This window comes from Herpailurus yagouaroundi, unplaced genomic scaffold (genome assembly GCF_014898765.1).
Source record: "Herpailurus yagouaroundi ecotype Mexico unplaced genomic scaffold, PumYag 221, whole genome shotgun sequence".
In the NCBI taxonomy this organism is placed as follows: domain Eukaryota; kingdom Metazoa; phylum Chordata; class Mammalia; order Carnivora; family Felidae; genus Herpailurus; species Herpailurus yagouaroundi.
The window spans coordinates 15,087,710-15,099,844 of record NW_024412452.1 but is presented as its reverse complement, the minus strand read 5'-3'; the positions used below and the strand labels follow the sequence as shown (position 1 = coordinate 15,099,844).

Below are 12,135 nucleotides of genomic sequence, written 5' to 3'. Positions count from 1 at the left end.
CAGAATAATTAAGTGTACATAAGAGAGGTAGAACTTGTAGAAAGCTCTGGGGCTGAAAAGCTATGTTGGAGCCAGATTCTATAGGACTTTTTTAAGTTGTGTTAGCAAGTCTAGGCTTTATCCTAAACATGAAGGAACAATTAGAAGGCTTAAAACAAGGAAGTGAAAAGATTTGATGTGTTTTTGAAAGGTCACCCTGACTTCAGATGCATACAGGTTATCTGTAGGTGGGGCAAGAACTTTTCACATTTCCTCTCATTTGATCTCTACCACACCCTATGGAGGTGGGAAAGGTAGGCATTATTGCTGATCCTAATTCCCAGGGGAGGAAACAGGCTCAGAAAGATTATATGATCTGTTTCAATTTACTACATCAGTAGTAAATGTCAAAGCCAAACCAGGAATCTGCCTTTTTTAACTCCTTTCATACAGGTGCTAAGGAACCATGATGAACCAGTGGTGTTTGGCCCAAACTGACCAGTCACAGTCACTACCCAACCTGGAGGACAAAGCCACCTTCCTGGCTCCACTCAGTGCACACCCAGGAGCTCTTACCACTAACTCTCCAACACTTTAGAGCCTTCCTTCCCAATCACTCCAGGTAATTTAGAATTCTATGGGATAAACTGAAGAAGACAAAAATGTGAACTCATCTGCTACGTACCTTTTCTTCTCTTCCAAAATCCCTTTATGAATATTATATTGGGTTGATAGTATCCCCCACCCCAAAATTAAGTCTACCTGGAACTTCAGAATGTAGACTTCTTTAAAAATAATGGTCTTTGCAGATAAAATTAGTTAAGTTAAAATTAGGCCATACTGGCCTAGGGAGAGTCCTAAATCCAATGATTGGCATGCTTATAACACAGCCATGTGAACACACAGATACACAGAGAAGAAGGCCATGTGGTGACAAAGAAAACAGAGATCAGAGTGATGCATCTACAAGCCAAAGAATGTCAAAGATTTCCAAGAGCCACCAGAATCTAGAACTAGGAAGGAAAGAATTCCCATACAGGCTTCAGAGGGAGCATGGCCCTGCCAACACCTTGATTTCAGACTTCAAGCGTCGAGAATTATGAGAGAATGCTCACATGGTTTAAGCTACCCAGTTTGTGGTAATTCATTACAGCTACCTTAGGAAACGAATACAAATGAAAATCAGGGCAAAAATAAAAGGAAAAGAAGAAATTAATTATATTTAAAATTATAAAATATAGATTTAACAGAAAAATTAAAAACTGACTAACGGTTAGGGTACACGTCCAGATGTTTTCCTGGATGCTAAATTTGTAAAATAAGGATGATGCCTGCTGAAAACATGGGCTTCGAGAAAGAAGGGACTCTGTTGGGGTGAAATCCAGAAAAACTGACCCTTGTCCCCAACAAGGATATTCTTATACATTGGTTTCCAGGTCTCCAGAGCATACTCCATAGTATGGAAGTTACCATTTCTTAACCGTGTGCCCTCACAGTGCTAGGTACTTGATTAGCTTTATGCCAGTTTATCATCACAACACCCATGACTGGCAAATACTAAGCTCTTGATTACTATTTGTTGACCAATAGACTAACCCTGAGAGGCATGTATTAGCCTGATTCAGGAAGCCACGGGCTGTCAGGAAAAGCTTTCTGGCAGGTGATCTCTAAGGTCCCTTTCAGTGTTCAAGTGCTAAAAATTCTGTTTCTATCTCTCAGCTAAGCCAGCATGCAGCCAACTTCAAGTAAGGGCTTTCCTAGTCAATGAAATACTCCATTTCCTGAGCTCCAGCTAAGCCCAGAAGTAAACACGCTCTAGGGCAAAGTAAAACTCTTCTTTGTGCTGGCTTTTTGCCCATGTCAAGCTGAGTGAACAAAAGTCCAAAAGTGATTCATATTTGGCCTTGGTACAGAGACAGCAGGCATACATGCACGTACACACATCCTTCTCTCTCACACATGCATACCCCCAGCCACGTGCCTATTACCAAGGCCTTCCTCGTCAGACCTGGCCCAACCAGTATCCTAATTGGTGAGGGAAGGTGGAAGGAAAGCAAGAACAAACCTATTCACAGTTAACCACAAAGTTGGTAGATTTCCAAGATTAAGCCCTTTGGACCACACTGCATTTAACCTCCCAAAATGGGCTCCTCAAGGTATGTCAAAAATTAACAAAAATACCGCCAAGTTAGAAACCCCCTGTAATCTAAAGGAAGAGAGAAGATCACAAAACCCACTGGACTGAGAATCACGATGGGGGCTAGAATCCACTTTACTGCCAATTGCTAGCCTTGTGACCTTAGACAACTCACAGCCTCAACTGACAAAGGATTGAGTCATCCATAGGGCAACTCCACAATTCCTTATCTAATATGCAAATCACTCCACCATCTTTCCTCAATTCCCTGGACTCCCCACTGCTCTCACATTCCCCACACTGCTGCCCACATACCCTGGCATCTGCACACTCTGCCTTTGTCCAGGCTGTTCCCTCCCTCTGGAATGCCCTTCCCAGCCCAACCCTTCAGTATTCAAATTCAATTGTCCCTTCAAGGCTAAACCCACAAGATTCTACAAAGTTTTTCTGGATGCTTTCTATTTGAAATAATCTCATCCTTCAGCTACTAAACATTCTACATATGATGAAATTTGACTCTTTCTCGCATTTTAGTTATTTGAGGTATTTGTTCATACCTCCCTCCATTAGTCTGTGAGCTTATGGAAGGCACATTCTGCACCTAGTTCATCTCTGAATCCCCCATCATTCCTAGCACAAGCTCAGAAAGTCTTACAGAAGTTGCCCAAGGACACAGAACTCATTAGTTACATACAATTCTTGCCACTGTGGTTCTTATTTCATTTTCATCTGGGGCCAGAATCCCAGGAAGCTAATAAAATTGATTCATGCAAATAATGCCATGTCATGTAACAAGTAGAAATTTACATGCATATTACAAACTGTGGGATCCATTAATGACTCTGTGTTTTTAAAAAAACTGAAAGGAAACCCCACCCTTCACTTGTTTGGCTGAGCCTACTTCTGGAAAGCAAATATGGTACATATGACTGCTATCATCAAAGGACCCTAAAATACTCCAGCCCAAGCAGGTGTACCAGGGTTGGGCATGGGGTCTAGATTCTTTGTATACTCCTCAGAAAGACATTTGTAGGTTGCTTTGGAAGCTTATTGTGGTGAGGAGAAGGAAATATTTGCTCAGCAGCAGTTTAAAACAAAAAACACTCCCCCTCCTGAGGCACCCCTTATGTATGCAGCCTGACCTCAAGCTGGAGGATTAGCACATTTCTTGAAGAATAATGGATCTGTTTGCCTTCAGAGTCATGACCTGTTTCTTCTAATTAAGACAAACATTATACTAACATGAAGAAGTAAGGAAAATGAGAAGGTTTTGAAAAATGGAGCACTTTTGTAAATTATCTAATCCTATTTGTTTTGTTTCCCAGGTGTTACTAGCAGTTCCTACTTGAAGCCTGACATGGCAAACACCATCTATTTGTCCTCTAACGGCAGAATGAAATTATTTTTAAGGCCATCTTTGTGATTAAAAGCCCAAGAAACAGCCATAAATTACCAGGCAGAGCCATCTATTTACAAATATCATAAATAATCATAAACATTATATATAACCATAAATAAATATCACAGTGTTCACCCTTTTCTAGCAATCAAAGCCAGATAGGAGGTCGAGTGGCTCCCTTCTGCTGACCCTCACCTGCCTGGTGAATGAGATCTTCTACTCCTACTGGAGGGAGCCTGGCTTCTCTCCCTGGGCTGCCTGAGAAAAATCGACTCAGTGTGCAATCCCATCCTAATGCTTACATATTAAATGTTGGTAGTCAAACACCATTAACCATCCCCACAGGGCCTAATATTGATTTGCATCTTGGGATTTCTAGTATTTAAGAGCTCTGCTCTGACATCAAACAGTGAAATCAGATGGCTTCCTAGCTTCACCATTCACCAGCCAAACCACTAAAGAAAGTTACTAAAATTATCTTAGCCTCAGTTTCCTTATGTGTAAATAGGAACAATAACAGTGACTCCCCCAGAGCATTAAGTGAAGGAGTAAATTGGGTTTTATATATATATAATATATTATATATATATATAATATATACAAATATATATTATATATAATATATACAAATATATATTTGTATATAATATATATAATATATAAAATATACATTTATAAGTTATATACATACATAATATATTTATATATGTTATATACATATATAAAATACATATAAATGTATTTTATATATATGTATGTGTGTATATATATATATACACACATATGTGTGTGTGTGTATATATATATATATATATATACACACATACATATATATACACATATAAAACTTAGTGCTTGACAGATAAGGACCAATCAAAAAATGTTCCCTGTTTTTATTCCTCAAAAGTACTTCTTGCTCAAAATGAGACTTGACCTGCTTTGCCTTGTTTTATATAGCTTAGAAAACAAGTGAGGGCAGAGAAGGATGTGCACAAACACACGCAAAATGGACATGTGCTAACAAGGTAGTTCCTGGCAACATCTGACTGGGAGCAACGATGAGACCATCATGTTACAGTACACAGACTACATTTCCCCCAAAAGCAGAGCTGCAACAACGGCTTCAGTGCAAGTTATCTATTTAGGGGAGTGAGTTCAGGAAGCAGAAGGGGGAGGCAGGAAAAAAAGAAATATGGAAGAGAAAGAAAGAGCCACCATAAAGACGCATTATTGAGTTGGCCACCATTATTTGAGACTGGAGCTGGATGCCATTGGACCATATGTGAGCAACAGTTCACCAAGAAGGAGAATGAACTAATCCACCAGTTCTTATTGCTCATTTGTCAAGGGTTTTCCCACGGGGTATAACCTCCTGTATAATTTCAGGTTGCACATGCAGGAGTCTCAAGCAATTCCTAAAGAAACCTATTCATAGGTGCTTTGGATCACAAGCTATCAGCTTGACCTTCAGAGGAAACAGAGACTGAGGTGCTCTTGCTCTCCCTCTCCCTCTCCTCTCTCTCTCTCTCTCTCTCTCTCTCTCTCTCTCTCTCCCTCCCTCTCTCTCGAGAGGTCAGCCATGTAGACAGTCAACCATGTCTACATAATAAATCCCCAAATAAAGATTCTGGACACTAAGGATCAGGTAGGCTGACCTGGTTAGCAACACTCCATTTTTTTTTTTTTTTTTTTTGTCACACATTGTTGTTGGGGAAATCACCGCTATCCACAGTTCCACTTGGATAGGACAATGGGAAACTCCATATGTAAAATTTTCCTGGATTTTGTCCTATGGGTCTTGGATGATGGATCTTATCTGTCCTTGGATGATTTTAATCTGTATCTTTTCAGTGCATAACCATAAGTATAACAGCTTTTAGTGAGTTTTGTGAGTCTTCTAGCAAATTATCAAGCCTGAGGAATGGTCCTAGGGACCCCCAAATTCTGTACTTGGTATCAAATATGACAGTGGTCATGGAATTTTGCATATCCCTACTTTGATCAGTCACTAGAAAAATCTATGTGTTGTTCCTGGAAGGATGGTAACTTAACGTGTGGTTTTTTTCCACCAAGGCAAACCCAGGAGACAGGTAGAAGCTAGGGGTTTTCTACAAATAATACTCTCACAAACTGGAGAATGACGTTATTCATTCCTGAAGAAGGCTATGGCAAGTGGGACAGACTTTACTCATCAGATGTCCAAGACTTGATTAACATTTCTTTCCAAGAAAGGAAGAAGATTCACATAGCCACTAAAGGGGGAGGGTGCCTCATGGAATGTGGAGAAAGTTGTCTTACTCTCATTTTTTTAATACTAGAAAATTACATGCTTGTTTCATGGAAAGAAACTGGGTCATTGTGTATCCATCTATGATTTCCTATGACTGTTTTCACCTAGTGGAGTTAGTCATTCAATGTCGATTTCTAATAACAATGGCTAAAAGCATGGTTAAAATCAGCATCCAGAGCCCCTTGCTGCAGCCCCTCTCAGCAAGTATCCACATACTAACAATTTTCCAAAAATTTAAAACCTAATATAAAAATTAGAAGCCAACACCATACCATTCCTGTGTGGTACTTTGTCTACGAGGTGGAAAGTCCTCTTTGTAACTTACATCATGCTGAACAGCACCAAAGAAATTATCTGAAGCCATGGATGGGTGTTAAGATTGCATTAGCCTCATAAGAACAATATTCTAACAGCAAATGCCAATCAGCTGTAATAAGTAATGACCATCCAACACATACCCAATTCCAAGCCAATTTTGTTAAGACCTTCTCCTATGGGTCTATGGCCACTTAACAAAATGTACAGCAGCTACTAAAGCTCTACCAGAGATTTTAGAAGGTTATCAAGTGATTACTGGTTTTCCCTATCTCCTACCACTGCCCCACTCCAAAGCTGGAATGACTTTCTCCTATCTAGAAAGCCTTGTTTTTCATTAAACATCTCTGGATGAAGTTTCTACAACTTCCTTTGGTAATCATTTCCTATGTTATCTAACCTTGAAAAGTTTTGAGTGGAAAAAAAAAATTTTAAGACATTCCCTTCTGCTATACTGCCAATGAAAACAGAAATGGGTTATTCTGCTCTGGTCTGAATTTTAAGTATTTACTAAATACAAAATTTCTTCTTCTCTTCCTTTTACCCCTTTAGACAGTTGGCAAGCATACGTATTAATATGCTACTAACCCCAACAAAGTAAATAGCAGCTACTTCACTGATGACTCTCCTAAATCAATGATTTATCATGGCTACACAAAAGAGCTGGGTTTCAACCACAACGCAATGGATCTATGCCAAAATCCAAATTCTTTTCCAGAAAGGGCTTTGGCAAAGAAAGATCTTTCGAAAGAAAGAAAGAAAGAAAGAAAGAAAGAAAGAAAGAAAGAAAGAAAGAGAAAAGGAAAGAAAGGGAAAGAAAAGAAAAGAAGAAAAGAAAAAAGAAAGACAAGTCTTCCTCCACAACAAATCCATTCATAAGTCCTGAACAGAGTGAACACTAAATCTACAACTGAAGTATAGCCTTCTTTTAGAATTTTTTTACCCTAAAGTTAATTGACTTCTTTTCCATCTTTCTTTATCATGACAGATGGATGCTTAAATATAAGACTTGGGATTTAATGCTCATCTTAAGCTCTACCATTTTATAACATTAAAAGGTATTCCAGTCATCACTATAATTACTATACATGCAAAATAGATTACAGTAATGCAACCTGAACTTGAATTTTGGAAGATAAAAGCAAAAGAAACAAAAATTCTTAAGCACCTTTTAATACTCAGAAACAGGCTATGGGATCATCTATCTCTCACGTCTACAAACACATCTGCCTACAGTAAGCAGGCAGAAGCGGGGAGGGCCAATAGTGAAATCAGGAGTGCTCTAACACTAACACTGGAGAGCAAAGATCCACATGAAGCAGGTAGCTGCTATTCAGAAACACAGGACTGTTTTCTTACTTAGTATTTCCAGATCTTCTGGTTTTCCCAGAGAAGTTGGAAATACAGGCCTTGTGTAAAATTTAATCATTGTTAAAACTCAAAATTCTCAGCCAAATAAAACCCTTCTGAATGCCAGATCTAGCTCATTCACTGCTAGTGTATGTGACTCCTCAATTACAAATAGGTGAGGGGCACCTAGGCAGCTCAGTCGGTTAAACAGCTGACTTCAGCTCAAGTCATGATCTCTCAGTTCATGAGTTCGAGCCCCGCACTGGGCTCTGTGCTGACAACTCAGAGCCTGGAGCCTGCTTCAGATTCTGCATCTCCCTCTCTCTCTGCCCCTCCCCCTGCTAGTGCTCTCTTGCTCACTCTCTCTCACTCTCTCTCTCAAAAATAAATAAACCTTAAAAAAAAAAATAGGTGAGATTCCGGTTACTAGGTAGAAATTAGTTTAGTCAATACCTAAGATCCCTTCCAATTCTGCAAAATATTGCTACACAACAAATCACCCCAAATTTAGTGGTATAAAACAATAAGGCTCTTGTTATACTCAGGATGCTGTGGTCAGAAATTTAGATGAGACACAGTGAAGACAGACTGCCTATGTGCTATAGAATCTAGACTTCAACTAGAAAGATTCAAATGTCCAGGGGTAATTGAATGATAGGGTCCAGAATCATCTAGAGCTTATTCAACTGCATGTCTAGCACCTGGACTGGGATGTCTCAGTTTGGGCTTAGCTGGAACTGTCAACGGTAGCTGCAATGCTTACACATATGACTACTCCATGTGTTTTGGGCTTCCACATAACATGGTGGCATCTGGATAATAGGCTTCTTACCTACTGATTCAGGAGTAAATGTTCCAGCAAGCACAGCAGAAGTTCATGGCCTTCTGTGATCCAACTCCAAAAGTCATAGAGTATCACTTCTGTCCTACTCTACTGGTTGAAGTGGTCATAAGTCCACCCAGATTTAAAGGGAGGGGACACAGACCCAACCTCTCAATCTGAAAAGAGTCAAAGAATTTGCAGCCATTTATTTTAAAACCACCAAAGACAGAAAAACTCATGTTTGGATGCCAGAAAGATCTAGATTCAAATCCTGGCTCTCTACAGAGTAACATTGAGCAAATTATTTAACATCATTTATCCCCAATTCCCTCATCAAATTAGAAAAATATATGAAGCCCATGACACATTGTGAGTGTTAAATGAATGGTAAATATTATGTCCATTTTTATCATATTACGGAAAATGGTAAGGACCTCCTTAAAGTTTTATGAACTTATAGGGCTAATGACTGATCTGACAGTCACTTCGCTTACTGACAACACACCCTGGGTGTCTAAGTTGATACCAGGAAGTTAACCTGCAAACAACTCGTAACTCAACCAGAGCATAACAAAAAATTCTCATACCAGTCTCATGATGGTACAAGCTTTGACTCACTCAAAATATTCCAGTCTCATGATGAGTTTTGACCTGCTCAAAATATTGAGCAAAGAAACACCCTTTGAAAATGGCTACCTGAAGTCTCAAAGAAAACAAAACAAAAATCAGAACACAAAAACACCAACCAGCCATAGCTTTTAGGAGAGAGAAGCAACAAGAAATACTGTGTGGGCCAGTAAGAAGGGAAATGATCCTACAGTGCTTGTCTGCCTTCAGTTGAAGGAGGCTCTTACTATCTGCACGTATTATAAATAATATAATCGCCTCTGTGCAATCGGACAGTGCTAATGGAGCCAGTGAAGCCCACAGTATATAATATTTATTTGAAAGAGAAAATGATTTCATTTTCATTTTATTTCTGGTACAGCAAAGCATTCGAGTAGCACACGATGAGCCTTTCAATTACATGTTTAATTCATTCAGATGATTTGTGCACAGCAAGGAGATCTTAATCCCAGAGATTCTTAGTAAGAATGTCATTAGGTTAATATAGTTCTCACAGGCTTCTTGGATTGGATTCTACTTAACACCATTTCACAGACTAAGCCATAGAGGCATAATGCCCAACAAATGCCCAGCAAGCAACAGTAAAACTTTCCTCTGCTCTGTCAGTTTCTCAGAGATGGCTTCTCATACCTACCAGGCCAGACCAGCTCCCATGGCTAACATACACTAGGACCTTGTATCTCTCACATATGCAATTAAATAGTCATTTGTATAATTATTTGTAATTGTCTAGGTCTCAAACTGGAATGAAAATTCCATGTGGTCAAAGACCACGTCTTACTTATCTCAGTGCCCAAACAATGCCTACTCATGGTAAGTATTCAATACAATTTGGCAAATATAGGATCGGTGACTCTGGCAAAATAAATTAGAGTATATACATAAGAGTATATACATGGGGCGCCTGGGTGGCGCAGTCGGTTAAGCGTCCGGCTTCAGCCAGGTCACGATCTCACGGTCCATGAGTTCGAGCCCCGCGTCAGGCTCTGGGCTGATGGCTCAGAGCCTGGAGCCTGTTTCCGATTCTGTGTCTCCCTCTCTCTCTGTCCCTCCCCCGTTCATGCTCTGTCTCTCTCTGTCCCAAAAATAAATAAAAACGTTGAAAAAAAAAATTAAAGAAAAAAAAAGAGTATATACAGTAAGATGTAATATTATGGAGCAATTACCATTAATGCTGCAGTATACACAGTTTTTGACATGAAAAGGAATCCATGGATTTGTTTTCCAAATCAGATTATAAGATAGTAAAGATAGTAGGCAGTAGAATGTGGTGCTTACAAGTGTTAGATAATGTGAACCAGTTACCCTCAGTGAGCACCAGTTCCTCATCTGTTAAAGGACTAAAAACATATCTGAGCTATCAATTGTGTTCATTTATATACACTTGTTAAAAACATGAACTGTCACAAATAATAATCCCAAGTATAAGGTCTATTAGAAAAATTAAGTGAGAAAATTAATTCAATAAAAAAATGTAAAAATAAAATAAGTAATTAAAAATCTAGCATAGTGCCTGAAACCAACTAAGTGCATGATAAATATGAGCTATATTAAAGACGACAATCCCATTCTACAAAGGAAAGTATACTGCCATGTATATATAAAAACCTCAAACTATTCACATCAAATTATTAAAAGATCAAATGAAGGTTTAACATGGCTAACTGGAGAAAAGTATTTACCTGGTCTCATTCTCTGAATTCCACTGAAATGACAAAGAAAATGTGCAAACAAAAATAAATTTAGTAGAGCTGAAAAACCAAGAGAGTTTCCACTAAGATACCAGAACTGCGAATTTCCTAGAAAAAGCAGGAGGAAACAGATCTAAAGAATATGCAATTCCACAAAGACAAATGAGAAGCTCTCCAATAAAGAGCTCTAAAACAACTCTAGGAAAAGAGGCAGTAAGGATAAAAGGAAGAGTTGGTGGTAGGCTTGTCACTTATTCAAAAGTACGGAAGAACTATGTCCATCCCCTGGCAGAGTGCCTAGCAGAGTTTACCCTCAAATGCAGCTCTGTGATACAGGAATTTTGACACAGAGATTCTTAGAGTAGATACTGGGGCTGGGACAAAGTAATGTACTCAGTAACTTTGGGCTACCTCCAGGGAAGAAACAAACTTTCATCAGAAAACAAACTACTGGTCACCCTAAGGAAAAGTCTACCCTACCAGGACCCATAACTGCTCTTCACTCCAGAACCACCACCAACATCTCCAACCAGAGCTACAGTTATTGCCAAAGGGAATAGGGATTTCCGTTTGCACTGGAAAAACATATCTGAGCTATCAATTGTGTTCATTTATATATACTTGTTAAAAACATGAACTGTCACAAAGTGTTGTAAAACATGCAATAGATATGAATTGCTAACAGAATGAAGGGAAGGAAGAAAGAAAGGAAGAAAGGGAAGGAGTAAGGAAGGGAGGGAAGTGGAATAAAGAAAACAAAAGGATGGTTTCAGCATGTCTGCAGAAATCTCTGAACTCCAGAGATTGATAAAATTCTTAACAATCACTAGAAAGGGATAAGAAAAAACAGGCTACATTCAAAAGAACAAGAATCTACCTGGCATGAGGCTTCTCCTCTACAACACACAATAGAGCTAATGTCTTCAATCTAAAACACAATGGAGCAATGTCTTCAATGTTCTTATGAAGTACCAAAAACTCTAGACTCAACTATCTTCTAACCATCAGGGCAAAATAAAGACATTCTCAGGTACACGAGTATTCAAATGTTTTCAAACTTAGAAAACTTTTCTGAACAAATTATATGAATATATACAATATTAAAATGGAAAGTGAATCTAAAAGAGAAAATGGATTGTTTTAAAAAATAGTGTGAGTAAAAATAAACCATAAATGTGTAGTTAAGGCTAAATAAAATTGTTTAATGTTTATTTATTTTTGAGAGGGAGAGAGAGAGACAGAGTGCAAGCAAGGGAGGGGTAGGGAGAGAGGGAAACAGAATCTGAAGCAGGCTCCAGTCTCTGAGCTGTCAGCACAGAGCCCAATGTGGGGCTCAAACTCACGAACCATGAAATTAGTCGGGAGCTTAACTAACTGAGCCATCCAGGCACCCCAAGGCTAAATAAATTTAAATAGCATGGCTGTTAACCTTAATGTTTAAGAGAGAAGCAGAAGTTGCACACCAGTTTTCAAATGCTTAGCTTGAAAGTATCACACATCACCTCTAAGAGCTCACTGGTCAGA

The 12,135-nt window shown here is 38.9% G+C and overlaps 1 long non-coding RNA gene across 1 annotated transcript in view; it reads right to left on the bottom strand.

The window, feature by feature from the left end:
• LOC121019084 (uncharacterized) overlaps window positions 1–12,135 on the bottom strand; it is a 266,048-nt gene that overhangs the window by 228,315 nt on the left and 25,598 nt on the right. The window lies entirely within an intron of this gene.